A 13,303-nucleotide genomic window follows, 5' to 3' on the forward strand; every position below is an offset into this window, starting at 1 on the left:
TCCCACGAAACTGGTTAATGAGTTCACACGAAACTGGTTAATATGTTCCCCCGCGGTTGGCTGATCTTTTCCCGGCTGTTGCTTAATCTGTTCCCCGCTGCTCCTGATACTAAGGGCAGCTGCTTAATGTGCTCCCCCCTGTTGGACAATGGCTTCCCCGCCGCTGGTTGATGTTTTCCCCGCCTTTGGTGGAAGTTTTCCCGACACTGGTCAATGAGTTCCCACGGAACTGGTTAATGAGTTCCCACGAAACTGGTTAATGAGTTCCCCCGCGGTTGGCTGATCTTTCCCCGGCTGTTGCTTAATCTGAATACCGCTGCTCCTGATACTAAGGGCAGCTGCTTAATGTGCTCCCCCCTGTTGGACAATGACTTCCCCGCCGTTGGTTGATGTTTTCCCCGCCTTTGGTGTAAGTTTTCCCGAAACTGGTTGATGAGTTCCCCCGAAACTGGTTAATGAGTACCCTCGAAACTGGTTAATGAGTTCCCCCGCAGTTGTTTGATCTTTTCCCGGCTGTTGCTTAATCTGATCCCCGCTGCTCCTGATACTAAGGGCAGCTGCTCAATGTGCTCCCTCCTGTTGGACAATGGCTTCCCCGCCGTTGGTTCATGTTTTCCCCGCCTTTGGTTGAGGTTTTCCCGAAACTGGTTAATGAGTTCCCCCGAAACTGGTTAATGAGTTCCCACGAAACTAGTTAATGAGTTCCCCCGCAGTTGGTTGATCTTTTCCCGGCTGTTGCTTAATCTGATCCCCTCTGCTCCTGATACTAAGGGCAGCTGCTTAATGTGCTCCCGTCCGTTGGACAATGGCTTCCCCGCCGTTGGTTCATGTTTTCCCCGCCTTTGGTGGAAGTTTTCCCAAAACTGGTTAATGAGTTCCCCCGAAACTGGTTAATGAGTTCCCACGAAACTGGTTAATGAGTTCCCCCGCGGTTGGCTGATCTTTTCCCGGCTGTTGCTTCATCTGATCCCCGCTGCTCCTGATACTAAGGGCAGCTGCTTAATGTGCTGCCGTCTGTTGGACAATGGCTTCCCCGCCGTTGGTTCATGTTTTCCCCGCCTTTGGTTGAGGTTTTCCCGAAACTGGTTACTGAGTTCCCCCGAAACTGGTTAATGAGTTCCCACGAAAATGGTTAATGAGTTCCCCCGCAGTTGCTTGATCTTTTCCCGGCTGTTGCTTAATCTGATCCCCGCTGCTCCTGATACTAAGGGCAGCTGCTTAATGTGCTCCCCACTGTTGGACAATGTCTTCCCCGCCGTTGGTTCATGTTTTCCCCGCCTTTGGTTGAGGTTTTCCCGAACCTGGTTAATGAGTTCCCCCGAAACTGGTTAATGAGTTCCCACGAAACTGGTTAATGAGTTCCCCCGCAGTTGGTTGATCTTTTCCCGGCTGTTGCTTAATCTGATCCCCTCTGCTCCTGATACTAAGGGCAGCTGCTTAATGTGCTCCCCCCTGTTGGACAATGGCTTCCCCGCCGCTGGTTGATGTTTTCCCCGCCTTTGGTGGAAGTCTTCCCGAAACTGGTTAATGAGTTCCCACGAAACTGGTTAATGCGTTCCCACGAAACTGGTTAATGAGTTCCCCCGCGGTTGGTTGATCTTTTCCCAGCTGTTGCTTAATCTGATCCCCGCTGCTCCTGATACTAAGGGCAGCTGCTTAATGTGCTCCCCCCTGTTGGACAATGGCTTCCCCGCCGTTGGTTGATGTTTTCCCCGCCATTGGTGGAAGTTTTCCCGAAACTGGTTCATGAGTTCCCACGAAACTGGTTAATGAGTTCCCACGAAACTGGTTAATGAGTTCCCCCGCAGTTGGTTGATCTTTTCCCGGCTGTTGCTTAATCTGATCCCCGCTGCTCCTGATACGAAGGGCAGCTGCTTAATGTGCTCCCCCCTTTTGGACAATGCTTCCCCGCCGTTGGTCCATGTTTTCCCCGCCTTTGGTGGAAGTTTTCCCGAAACTGGTTAATGAGTTCCCACGAAACTGGTTAATGAGTCCCCCGAAACTGGTTAATGAGTTCCCCCGCGGTTGGCTGATCTTTTCCCGGCTGTTGCTTAATCTGTTCCACGCTGCTCCTGATACTAAGGGCAGCTGCTTAATGTACTCCCCCCTGTTGGACAAGACTTCCCCGCCGTTGGTTCATGTTTTCTCCGCCTTTGGATGATGTTTTCCCGAAACCGATTAATGAGTTCCCACGAAACTGGTTAATGAGTTCCCCCGAAGTTGGTTAATGAGTTCCCCCGCAGTTGGTTGATCTTTTCCCGGCTGTTGCTTAATCTGATCCCCTCTGCTCCTGATACTAAGGGCAGCTGCTTAATGTGCTCCCCCCTTTTGGACAATGGCTTCCCCGCCGTTGGTTGATGTTTTCCCCTCCTTTGGTGGAAGTTTTCCCGAAACTGCTTAATGAGTTCCCACGAAACTGGTTAATGAGTTCCCCCGCAGTTGGTTGATCTTTTCCCGGCTGTTGCTTAATCTGATCCCCGCTGCTCCTGATCCGAAGGGCAGCTGCTTAATGTGGTCCCCCCTGTTGGACAATGGCTTGCCGCCGTTGGTTCATGTTTTCCCCGCCTTTGGTTGAGTTTTTCCCGAAACTGGTTACTGAGTTCCCTCGAAACTGGTGAATGAGTTCCCACGAAACTGGTTAACGAGTTCCCCCGCAGTTGGTTGATCTTTTCCCGGCTGTTGCTTAATCTGATCCCCGCTGCTCCTGATACTAAGGGCAGCTGCTTAATGTGCTGCCGTCTGTTGGACAATGGCTTCCCCGCCGTTGGTTCATGTTTTCCCCGCCTTTGGTAGAAGTTTTCCCGAAACTGGTTAATGAGTTTCCCCGAAACTGGTTAATGAGTTCCCACGAAACTGGTTAATGAGTTCCCCCACAGTTGGTTGATCTTTTCCCGGCTGTTGCTTAATCTGATCCCCGCTGCTCCTGATACTAAGGGCAGCTGCTTAATGTGCTCCCCCCTGTTGGACAATGGCTTCCCCGCCGTTGGTTCATGTTTTCCCCGCCTTTGGTTGAGGTTGTCCCGAAACTGGTTAATGAGTTCCCCCGAAACTGGTTAATGAGTTCCCACGAAACTGGTTAATGAGTTCCCCCGCAGTTGCTTGATCTTTTCCCGGCTGTTGCTTAATCTGATCCCCGCTGCTCCTGATACTAAGGCAGCTGCTTAATGTGCTCCCCCTTGTTGGACAATGGCTTCCCCGCCGTTGGTTCATGTTTTCCCCGCCTTTGGTGGAAGTTTTCCCGAAACTGGTTAATGAGTTCCCACGAAACTGGTTGATGAGTTCCCCCGAAACTGGTTAATGAGTTCCCCCGCGGTTGGCTGATCTTTTCCCGGCTGTTGCTTAATCTGTTCCCCGCTGCTCCTGATACTAAGGGCAGCTGCTTAATGTACTCCCCCCTGTTGGACAATGGCTTCCCCGCCGTTGGTTCATGTTGTCTCCGCCTTTGGTTGATGTTTTCCCGAAACTGGTTAATGAGTTCCCACGAAACTGGTTAATGAGTTCCCCCGCAGTTGGTTGATCTTTTCCCGGCTGTTGCTTAATCTGATCTCCTCTGCTCCTGATACTAAGGGCAGCAACTTAATCTGCTCCCCCCTGTTGGACAATGGCTTCCCCGCCGTTGGTTCCTGTTTTCCCCGCCTTTGGTGGAAGTTTTCCCGAAACTGGTTAATGAGTTCCCCCGAAACTGGTTAATGAGCTCCCACGAAACTGGTTAATGAGTTCCCCCGCGGTTGGCTGATCTTTTCCCGGCTGTTGCTTAATCTGATCCCCGCTGCTCCTGATACTAAGGGCAGCTGCTTAATGTGCTCCCCCCTGTTGGACAATGGCTTCCCCGCCGTTGGTTGATGTTTTCCCCGCCTTTGGTGTAAGTTTTCCCGAAACTGGTTGATGAGTTCCCCCGAAACTGGTTAATGAGTTCCCACGAAACTGGTTAATGAGTTCCCCCGCAGTTGGTTGATCTTTTCCCGGCTGTTGCTTAATCTGATCCCCGCTGCTCCTGATACTAAGGGCAGCTGCTTAATGTGCTCCCCACTGTTGGACAATGGCTTCCCCGCCGTTGGTTCATGTTTTCCCCGCCTTTGGTTGAGGTTTTCCCGAAACTGGTTAATGAGTTCCCCCGAAACTGGTTAATGAGTTCCCACGAAACTAGTTAATGAGTTCCCCCGCAGTTGGTTGATCTTTTCCCGGCTGTTGCTTAATCTGATCCCCTCTGCTCCTGATACTAAGGGCAGCTGCTTAATGTGCTCCCGTCCGTTGGACAATGGCTTCCCCGCCGTTGGTTCATGTTTTCCCCGCCTTTGGTGGAAGTTTTCCCAAAACTGGTTAATGAGTTCCCCCGAAACTGGTTAATGAGTTCCCACGAAACTGGTTAATGAGTTCCCCCGCGGTTGGCTGATCTTTTCCCGGCTGTTGCTTCATCTGATCCCCGCTGCTCCTGATACTAAGGGCAGCTGCTTAATGTGCTGCCGTCTGTTGGACAATGGCTTCCCCGCCGTTGGTTCATTTTTCCCCGCCTTTGGTGGAAGTTTTCCGGAAACTGGTGAATGAGTTCCCCCGAAACTGGTTAATGAGTTCCCCCGAAACTGGTTAATGAGTTCCCCCGCGGTTGGTTGATCTTTTCCCGGCTGTTGCTTAATCTGATCCCCGCCGCTCCTGATACTAAGGGCAGCTGCTTAATGTGCTCCCCCCTGTTGGACAATGGCTTCCCCGCCGTTGGTTCATGTTTTCCCCGCCTTTGGTGGACGTTTTCCGAAACTGGTTAATGAGTTCCCCCGAAATTGGTTAATGAGCTCCCACGAAACTGGTTAATGAGTTCCCCCGCGGTTGGCTTATCGTTTCCCGGCTGTTGCTTAATCTGATCCCCGCTGCTCCTGATACTAAGGGCAGCTGCTTAATGTGCTCCCCCCTGTTGGACAATGGCTTCCCCGCCGTTGGTTCATGTTTTCCCCGTCTTTGGTTGAGGTTTTCCCGAAACTGGTTGATGAGTTCCCCCGAAACTGGTTAATGAGTTCCCACGAAACTGGTTAATGAGTTCCCCCGCAGTTGGTTGATCTTTTCCCGGCTGTTGCTTAATCTGATCCCCGCTGCTCCTGATACTAAGGGCAGCTGCTTAATGTGCTCCCCACTGTTGGACAATGGCTTGCCCTCCGTTGGTTCATGATTTCCCCCCCTTTGGTTGAGGTTTTCCCGAAACTGGTTAATGAGTTCCCCCGAAACTGGTTAATGAGTTCCCACGAAACTGGTTAATGGGTTCCCCCGCAGTTGGTTGATCTTTTCCCGGCTGCTGCTTAATCTGATCCCCTCTGCTCCTGATACTAAGGGCAGCTGCTTAATATGCTCCCGTCTGTTGGACAATGGCTTCCCCGCCGTTGGTTCATGTTTTCCCCGCCTTTGGTGGAAGTTTTCCCGAAACTGGTTAATGAGTTCCCCCGAAACTGGTTAATGAGTTCCCACGAAACTCGTTAATGAGTTCCCCCGCGGTTGGCTGATCTTTTCCCGGCTGTTGCTTAATCTGATCCCCGTTGCTCCTGATACTAAGGGCAGCTGCTTAATGTGCTCCCCCCTGTTGGACAATGGCTTCCCCGCCGTTGGTTGATGTTTTCCCCGCCTTTGGTGGAAGTTTTCCCGAAACTGGTTCATGAGTTCCCACGAAACTGCTAAATGAGTTCCCACGAAACTGGTTAATGAGTTCCCCCGCGGTTGGTGGATCTTTTCCCGGCTGTTGCTTAATCTGATCCCCGCTGCTCCTGATACTAAGGGCAGCTGCTTGATGTGCTCCCCCCTGTTGGACAATGGCTTCCCCGCCGTTGGTTGATGTTTTCCCCGCCTTTGGTGTAAGTTTTCCCGAAACTGGTTGATGAGTTCCCCCGAAACTGGTTAATGAGTTCCCACGAAACTGGTTAATGAGTTCCCCCTCAGTTGGTTGATCTTTTCCCGGCTGTTGCTTAATCTGATCCCCGCTGCTCCTGATACTAAGGGCAGCTGCTTAATGTGCTCCCCACTGTTGGACAATGGCTTCCCCGCCGTTGGTTCATGTTTTCCCCGCCTTTGGTTGAGGTTTTCCCGAAACTGGTTAATGAGTTCCCCCGAAACTGGTTAATGAGTTCCCACGAAACTGGTTAATGAGTTCCCCCGCAGTTGGTTGATCTTTTCCCGGCTGTTGCTTAATCTGATCCCCGCTGCTCCTGATACTAAGGGCATCTGCTTAATGTGCTCCCCCCTGTTGGACAATGGCTTCCCCGCCGTTGGTTCATGTTTTCCCCGCCTTTGGTTGAGGTTTTCCCGAAACTGGTTAATGAGTTCAAACGAAACTGGTTAATGAGTTCCCACGAAACTGGTTAACGAGTTCCCCCGCAGTTGGTTGATCTTTTCCCGGCTGTTGCTTAATCTGATCCCCGCTGCTCCTGATACGAAGGGCAGCTGCTTAATGTGCTCCCCCCTGTTGGACAATGGCTTCCCCGCCGTTGGTTCATGTTTTCCCCTCGTTTGGTGGACGTTTTCCCGAAACTGGTTAATGAGTTCCCACGAAACTGGTTAATGAGTTCCCCCGAAACTGGTTAATGAGTTCCCCCGCGGTTGGCTGATCTTTTCCCGGCTGTTGCTTAATCTGTTCCCCGCTGCTCCTGATACTAAGGGCAGCTGCTTAATGTACTCCCCCCTGTTGGACAATGGCTTCCCCGCCGTTGGTTCATGTTTTCTCCGCCTTTGATTGAAGTGTTCCCGAAACTGGTTAATGAGTTCCCACGAAACTGGTTAATGTGTTCCCCCGAAGTTGGTTAATGAGTTCCCCCGCAGTTGGTTGATCTTTTCCCGGCTGTTGCTTAATCTGATCCCCTCTGCTCCTGATACTAAGGGCAGCTTCTTAATGTGCTCCCCCCTGTTGGACAATGGCTTCCCCGTCGTTGGTTCATGTTTTCCCAGCCTTTGGTGGAAGTTTTCCCGAAACTGGTTAATGAGTTCCCCCGAAACTGGTTAATGAGCTCCCACGAAACTGGTTAATGAGTTCCCCCGCGGTTGGCTGATCTTTTCCCGGCTGTTGCTTAATCTGATCCCCGCTGCTCCTGATACGAAGGGCAGCTGCTTAATGTGCTCCTCCCTGTTGGACAATGGCTTCCCCGCCGTCGGTTGATGTTTTCCCCGCCTTTGGTGTAAATTTTCCCGAAACTGGTTGATGAGTTCCCCCGAAACTGGTTAATGAGTTCCCACGAAACTGGTTAATGAGTGCCCCCGCAGTTGGTTGATCTTTTCCCGGCTGTTGCTTAATCTGATCCCCGCTGCTCCTGATACTAAGGGCAGCTGCTTAATGTGCTCCCCCCTGTTGGACAATGGCTTCCCCGCCGTTGGTTCATGTTTTCCCCGCCTTTGGTTGAGGTTTTCCCGAAACTGGTTAATGAGTTCCCCCGAAACTGGTTAATGAGTTCCCTCGAAACTGGTTAATGAGTTCCCCCGCAGTTGGTTGATCTTTTCCCGGCTGTTGCTTAATCTGATCCCCGCTGCTCCTGATAATAAGGGCAGCTGCTTAATGTGCTCCCCACTGTTGGACAATGGCGTCCCCGCCGTTGGTTCATGTTTTCCCCGCCTTTGGTTGAGGTTTTCCCGAAACTGGTTAATGAGTTCCCCCGAAACTGGTTAATGAGTTCCCACGAAACTGGTTAATGAGTTCCCCCGCAGTTGGTTGTTCTTTTCCCGGCTGTTGCTTAATCTGATCCCCGCTGCTCCTGATACTAAGGGCAGCTGCTTAATGTGCTCGCGTCTGTTGGACAATGGCTTCCCCGCCGTTGGTTCATGTTTTCCCCGCCTTTGGTGTAAGTTTTCCCGAAACTGGTTAATGAGTTCCCCCGAAACTGGTTAATGAGTTCCCCCGCAGTTGGTTGATCTTTTCCCGGCTGTTGCTTAATCTGATCCCCGCTGCTCCTGATCCGAAGGGCAGCTGCTTAATGTGGTCCCCCCTGTTGGACAATGGCTTGCCGCCGTTGGTTCATGTTTTCCCCGCCTTTGGTTGAGTTTTTCCCGAAACTGGTTAATGAGTTCCCTCGAAACTGGTGAATGAGTTCCCACGAAACTGGTTAACGAGTTCCCCCGCAGTTGGTTGATCTTTTCCCGGCTGTTGCTTAATCTGATCCCCGCTGCTCCTGATACGAAGGGCAGCTGCTTAATGTGCTTCCCCCTGTTGGACAATGGCTTCCCCGCCGTTGGTTCATGTTTTCCCCGCCTTTGGTGGAGGTTTTCCCGAAACTGGTTAATGAGTTCCCACGAAACTGGTTAATGAGTTACCCCGAAAGTGGTTAATGTGTTCCCCCGCGGTTGGCTGATCTTTTCCCGGCTGTTGCTTAATCTGTTCCCCGCTGCTCCTGATACTAAGGGCAGCTGCTTAATGTAGTCCCCTCTGTTGGACAATGGCTTTCCCGCCGTTGGTTCATGTTTTCCCCGCCTTTGGTGGAAGTTTTCCCAAAACTGGTTAATGAGTTCCCCCGAAACTGGTTAATGAGTTCCCACGAAACTGGTTAATGAGTTCCCCCGCGGTTGGCTGATCTTTTCCCGGCTGTTGCTTCATCTGATCCCCGCTGCTCCTGATACTAAGGGCAGCTGCTTAATGTGCTGCCGTCTGTTGGACAATGGCGTCCCCGCCGTTGGTTCATGTTTTCCCCGCCTTTGGTTGAGGTTTTCCCGAAACTGGTTAATGAGTTCCCCCGAAACTGGTTAATGAGTTCCCACGAAAATGGTTAATGAGTTCCCCCGCAGTTGCTTGATCTTTTCCCGGCTGTTGCTTAATCTGATCCCCGCTGCTCCTGATACTAAGGGCAGCTGCTTAATGTGCTCCCCACTGTTGGACAATGTCTTCCCCGCCGTTGGTTCATGTTTTCCCCGCCTTTGGTTGAGGTTTTCCCGAAACTGGTTAATGAGTTCCCCCGAAACTGGTTAATGAGTTCCCACGAAACTGGTTAATGAGTTCCCCCGCAGTTGGTTGATCTTTTCCCGGCTGTTGCTTAATCTGATCCCCTCTGCTCCTGATACTAAGGGCAGCTGCTGAATGTGCTCCCCCCTGTTGGACAATGGCTTCCCCGCCGCTGGTTGATGTTTTCCCCGCCTTTGGTGGAAGTTTTCCCGAAACTGGTTAATGAGTTCCCACGAAACTGGTTAATGAGTTCCCACGAAACTGGTTAATGAGTTCCCCCGCGGTTGGTTGATCTTTTCCCAGCTGTTGCTTAATCTGATCCCCGCTGCTCCTGATACTAAGGGCAGCTGCTTAATGTGGTCCCCCCTGTTGGACAATGGCTTGCCGCCGTTGGTTCATGTTTTCCCCGCCTTTGGTTGAGTTTTTCCCGAAACTGGTTAATGAGTTCCCTCGAAACTGGTGAATGAGTTCCCACGAAACTGGTTAACGAGTTCCCCCGCAGTTGGTTGATCTTTTCCCGGCTGTTGCTTAATCTGATCCCCGCTGCTCCTGATACGAAGGGCAGCTGCTTAATGTGCTTCCCCCTGTTGGACAATGGCTTCCCCGCCGTTGGTTCATGTTTTCCCCGCCTTTGGTGGAGGTTTTCCCGAAACTGGTTAATGAGTTCCCACGAAACTGGTTAATGAGTTACCCCGAAAGTGGTTAATGTGTTCCCCCGCGGTTGGCTGATCTTTTCCCGGCTGTTGCTTAATCTGTTCCCCGCTGCTCCTGATACTAAGGGCAGCTGCTTAATGTAGTCCCCTCTGTTGGACAATGGCTTTCCCGCCGTTGGTTCATGTTTTCCCCGCCTTTGGTGGAAGTTTTCCCAAAACTGGTTAATGAGTTCCCCCGAAACTGGTTAATGAGTTCCCACGAAACTGGTTAATGAGTTCCCCCGCAGTTGCTTGATCTTTTCCCGGCTGTTGCTTAATCTGATCCCCGCTGCTCCTGATACTAAGGGCAGCTGCTTAATGTGCTCCCCACTGTTGGACAATGTCTTCCCCGCCGTTGGTTCATGTTTTCCCCGCCTTTGGTTGAGGTTTTCCCGAAACTGGTTAATGAGTTCCCCCGAAACTGGTTAATGAGTTCCCACGAAACTGGTTAATGAGTTCCCCCGCAGTTGGTTGATCTTTTCCCGGCTGTTGCTTAATCTGATCCCCTCTGCTCCTGATACTAAGGGCAGCTGCTGAATGTGCTCCCCCCTGTTGGACAATGGCTTCCCCGCCGCTGGTTGATGTTTTCCCCGCCTTTGGTGGAAGTTTTCCCGAAACTGGTTAATGAGTTCCCACGAAACTGGTTAATGAGTTCCCACGAAACTGGTTAATGAGTTCCCCCGCGGTTGGTTGATCTTTTCCCAGCTGTTGCTTAATCTGATCCCCGCTGCTCCTGATACTAAGGGCAGCTGCTTAATGTGCTCCCCCCTGTTGGACAATGGCTTCCCCGCCGTTGGTTGATGTTTTCCCCGCCATTGGTGGAAGTTTTCCCGAAACTGGTTCATGAGTTCCCACGAAACTGGTTAATGAGTTCCCACGAAACTGGTTAATGAGTTCCCCCGCAGTTGGTTGATCTTTTCCCGGCTGTTGCTTAATCTGATCCCCGCTGCTCCTGATACGAAGGGCAGCTGCTTAATGTGCTCCCCCCTTTTGGACAATGCTTCCCCGCCGTTGGTCCATGTTTTCCCCGCCTTTGGTGGAGGTTTTCCCGAAACTGGTTAATGAGTTCCCACGAAACTGGTTAATGAGTCCCCCGAAACTGGTTAATGAGTTCCCCCGCGGTTGGCTGATCTTTTCCCGGCTGTTGCTTAATCTGATCCCCGCTGCTCCTGATACTAAGGGCAGCTGCTTAATGTGCTCCCCACTGTTGGACAATGTCTTCCCCGCCGTTGGTTCATGTTTTCCCCGCCTTTGGTTGAGGTTTTCCCGAAACTGGTTAATGGGTTCCCCCGAAACTGGTTAATGAGTTCCCACGAAACTGGTTAATGAGTTCCCCCGCAGTTGGTTGATCTTTTCCCGGCTGTTGCTTAATCTGATCCCCTCTGCTCCTGATACTAAGGGCAGCTGCTTAATGTGCTCCCCCCTGTTGGACAATGGCTTCCCCGCCGCTGGTTGATGTTTTCCCCGCCTTTGGTGGAAGTTTTCCCGAAACTGGTTAATGAGTTCCCACGAAACTGGTTAATGAGTTCCCACGAAACTGGTTAATGAGTTCCCCCGCGGTTGGTTGATCTTTTCCCAGCTGTTGCTTAATCTGATCCCCGCTGCTCATGATACTAAGGGCAGCTGCTTAATGTGCTCCCCCCTGTTGGACAATGGCTTCCCCGCCGTTGGTTGATGTTTTCCCCGCCATTGGTGGAAGTTTTCCCGAAACTGGTTCATGAGTTCCCACGAAACTGGTTAATGAGTTCCCACGAAACTGGTTAATGAGTTCCCCCGCAGTTGGTTGATCTTTTCCCGGCTGTTGCTTAATCTGATCCCCGCTGCTCCTGATACGAAGGGTAGCTGCTTAATGTGCTCCCCCTTTTTGGACAATGCTTCCCCGCCGTTGGTCCATGTTTTCCCCGCCTTTGGTGGAGGTTTTCCCGAAACTGGTTAATGAGTTCCCACGAAACTGGTTAATGAGTCCCCCGAAACTGGTTAATGAGTTCCCCCGCGGTTGGCTGATCTTTTCCCGGCTGTTGCTTAATCTGTTCCACGCTGCTCCTGATACTAAGGGCAGCTGCTTAATGTACTCCCCCCTGTTGGACAAGACTTCCCCGCCGTTGGTTCATGTTTTCTCCGCCTTTGGATGAAGTTTTCCCGAAACCGATTAATGCGTTCCCACGAAACTGGTTAATGAGTTCCCCCGAAGTTGGTTAATGAGTTCCCCCGCAGTTCGTTGATCTTTTCCCGGCTGTTGCTTAATCTGATCCCCTCTGCTCCTGATACTAAGGGCAGCTGCTTAATGTGCTCCCCCCTTTTGGACAATGGCTTCCCCGCCGTTGGTTGATTTTTTCCCCTCCTTTGGTGGAAGTTTTCCCGAAACTGCTTAATGAGTTCCCACGAAACTGGTTAATGAGTTCCCCCGCAGTTGGTTGATCTTTTCCCGGCTGTTGCTTAATCTGATCCCCGCTGCTCCTGATCCGAAGGGCAGCTGCTTAATGTGGTCCCCCCTGTTGGACAATGGCTTGCCGCCGTTGGTTCATGTTTTCCCCGCCATTGGTTGAGTTTTTCCCGAAACTGGTTAATGAGTTCCCTCGAAACTGGTGAATGAGTTCCCACGAAACTGGTTAACGAGTTCCCCCGCAGTTGGTTGATCTTTTCCCGGCTGTTGCTTAATCTGATCCCCGCTGCTCCTGATACTAAGGGCAGCTGCTTAATGTGCTCCCCCCTGTTGGACAATGGCTTCCCCGCCGTTGGTTCATGTTTTCCCCGCCTTTGGTGGAGGTTTTCCCGAAACTGGTTAATGAGTTCCCACGAAACTGGTTAATGAGTTACCCCGAAACTGGTTAATGTGTTCCCCCGCGGTTGGCTGATCTTTTCCCGGCTGTTGCTTAATCTGTTCCCCGCTGCTCCTGATACTAAGGGCAGCTGCTTAATGTAGTCCCATCTGTTGGACAATGGCTTTCCCGCCGTTGGTTCATGTTTTCACCGCCTTTGGTTGAAGTTTTCCCGAAACTGGTTAATGAGTTCCCACGAAACTGGTTAATGAGTTCCCCCGAAGTTGGTTAATGAGTTCCCCCGCAGTTGGTTGATCTTTTCCCGGCTGTTGCTTAATCTGATCCCCTCTGCTCCTGATACTAAGGGCAGCAAATTAATGTGCTCCCCCCTGTTGGACAATGGCTTCCCCGCCGTTGGTTCATGTTTTCCCCGCCTTTGGTGGACGTTTTCCGAAACTGGTTAATGAGTTCCCCCGAAATTGGTTAATGAGCTCCCACGAAACTGGTTAATGAGTTCCCCCGCGGTTGGCTTATCGTTTCCCGGCTGTTGCTTAATCTGATCCCCGCTGCTCCTGATACTAAGGGCAGCTGCTTAATGTGCTCCCCCCTGTTGGACAATGGCTTCCCCGCCGTTGGTTCACGTTTTCCCCGTCTTTGGTTGAGGTTTTCCCGAAACTGGTTGATGAGTTCCCCCGAAACTGGTTAATGAGTTCCCACGAAACTGGTTAATGAGTTCCCCCGCAGTTGGTTGATCTTTTCCCGGCTGTTGCTTAATCTGATCCCCGCTGCTCCTGATACTAAGGGCAGCTGCTTAATGTGCTCCCCACTGTTGGACAATGGCTTCCCCTCCGTTGGTTCATGATTTCCCCCCCTTTGGTTGAGGTTTTCCCGAAACTGGTTAATGAGTTCCCCCGAAACTGGTTAATGAGCTCCCACGAAACTGGTTAATGAGTTCCCCC

The sequence above is a fragment of the Mustelus asterias genome, unplaced genomic scaffold, assembly GCF_964213995.1.
Source record: "Mustelus asterias unplaced genomic scaffold, sMusAst1.hap1.1 HAP1_SCAFFOLD_36, whole genome shotgun sequence".
Classification (NCBI taxonomy): domain Eukaryota; kingdom Metazoa; phylum Chordata; class Chondrichthyes; order Carcharhiniformes; family Triakidae; genus Mustelus; species Mustelus asterias.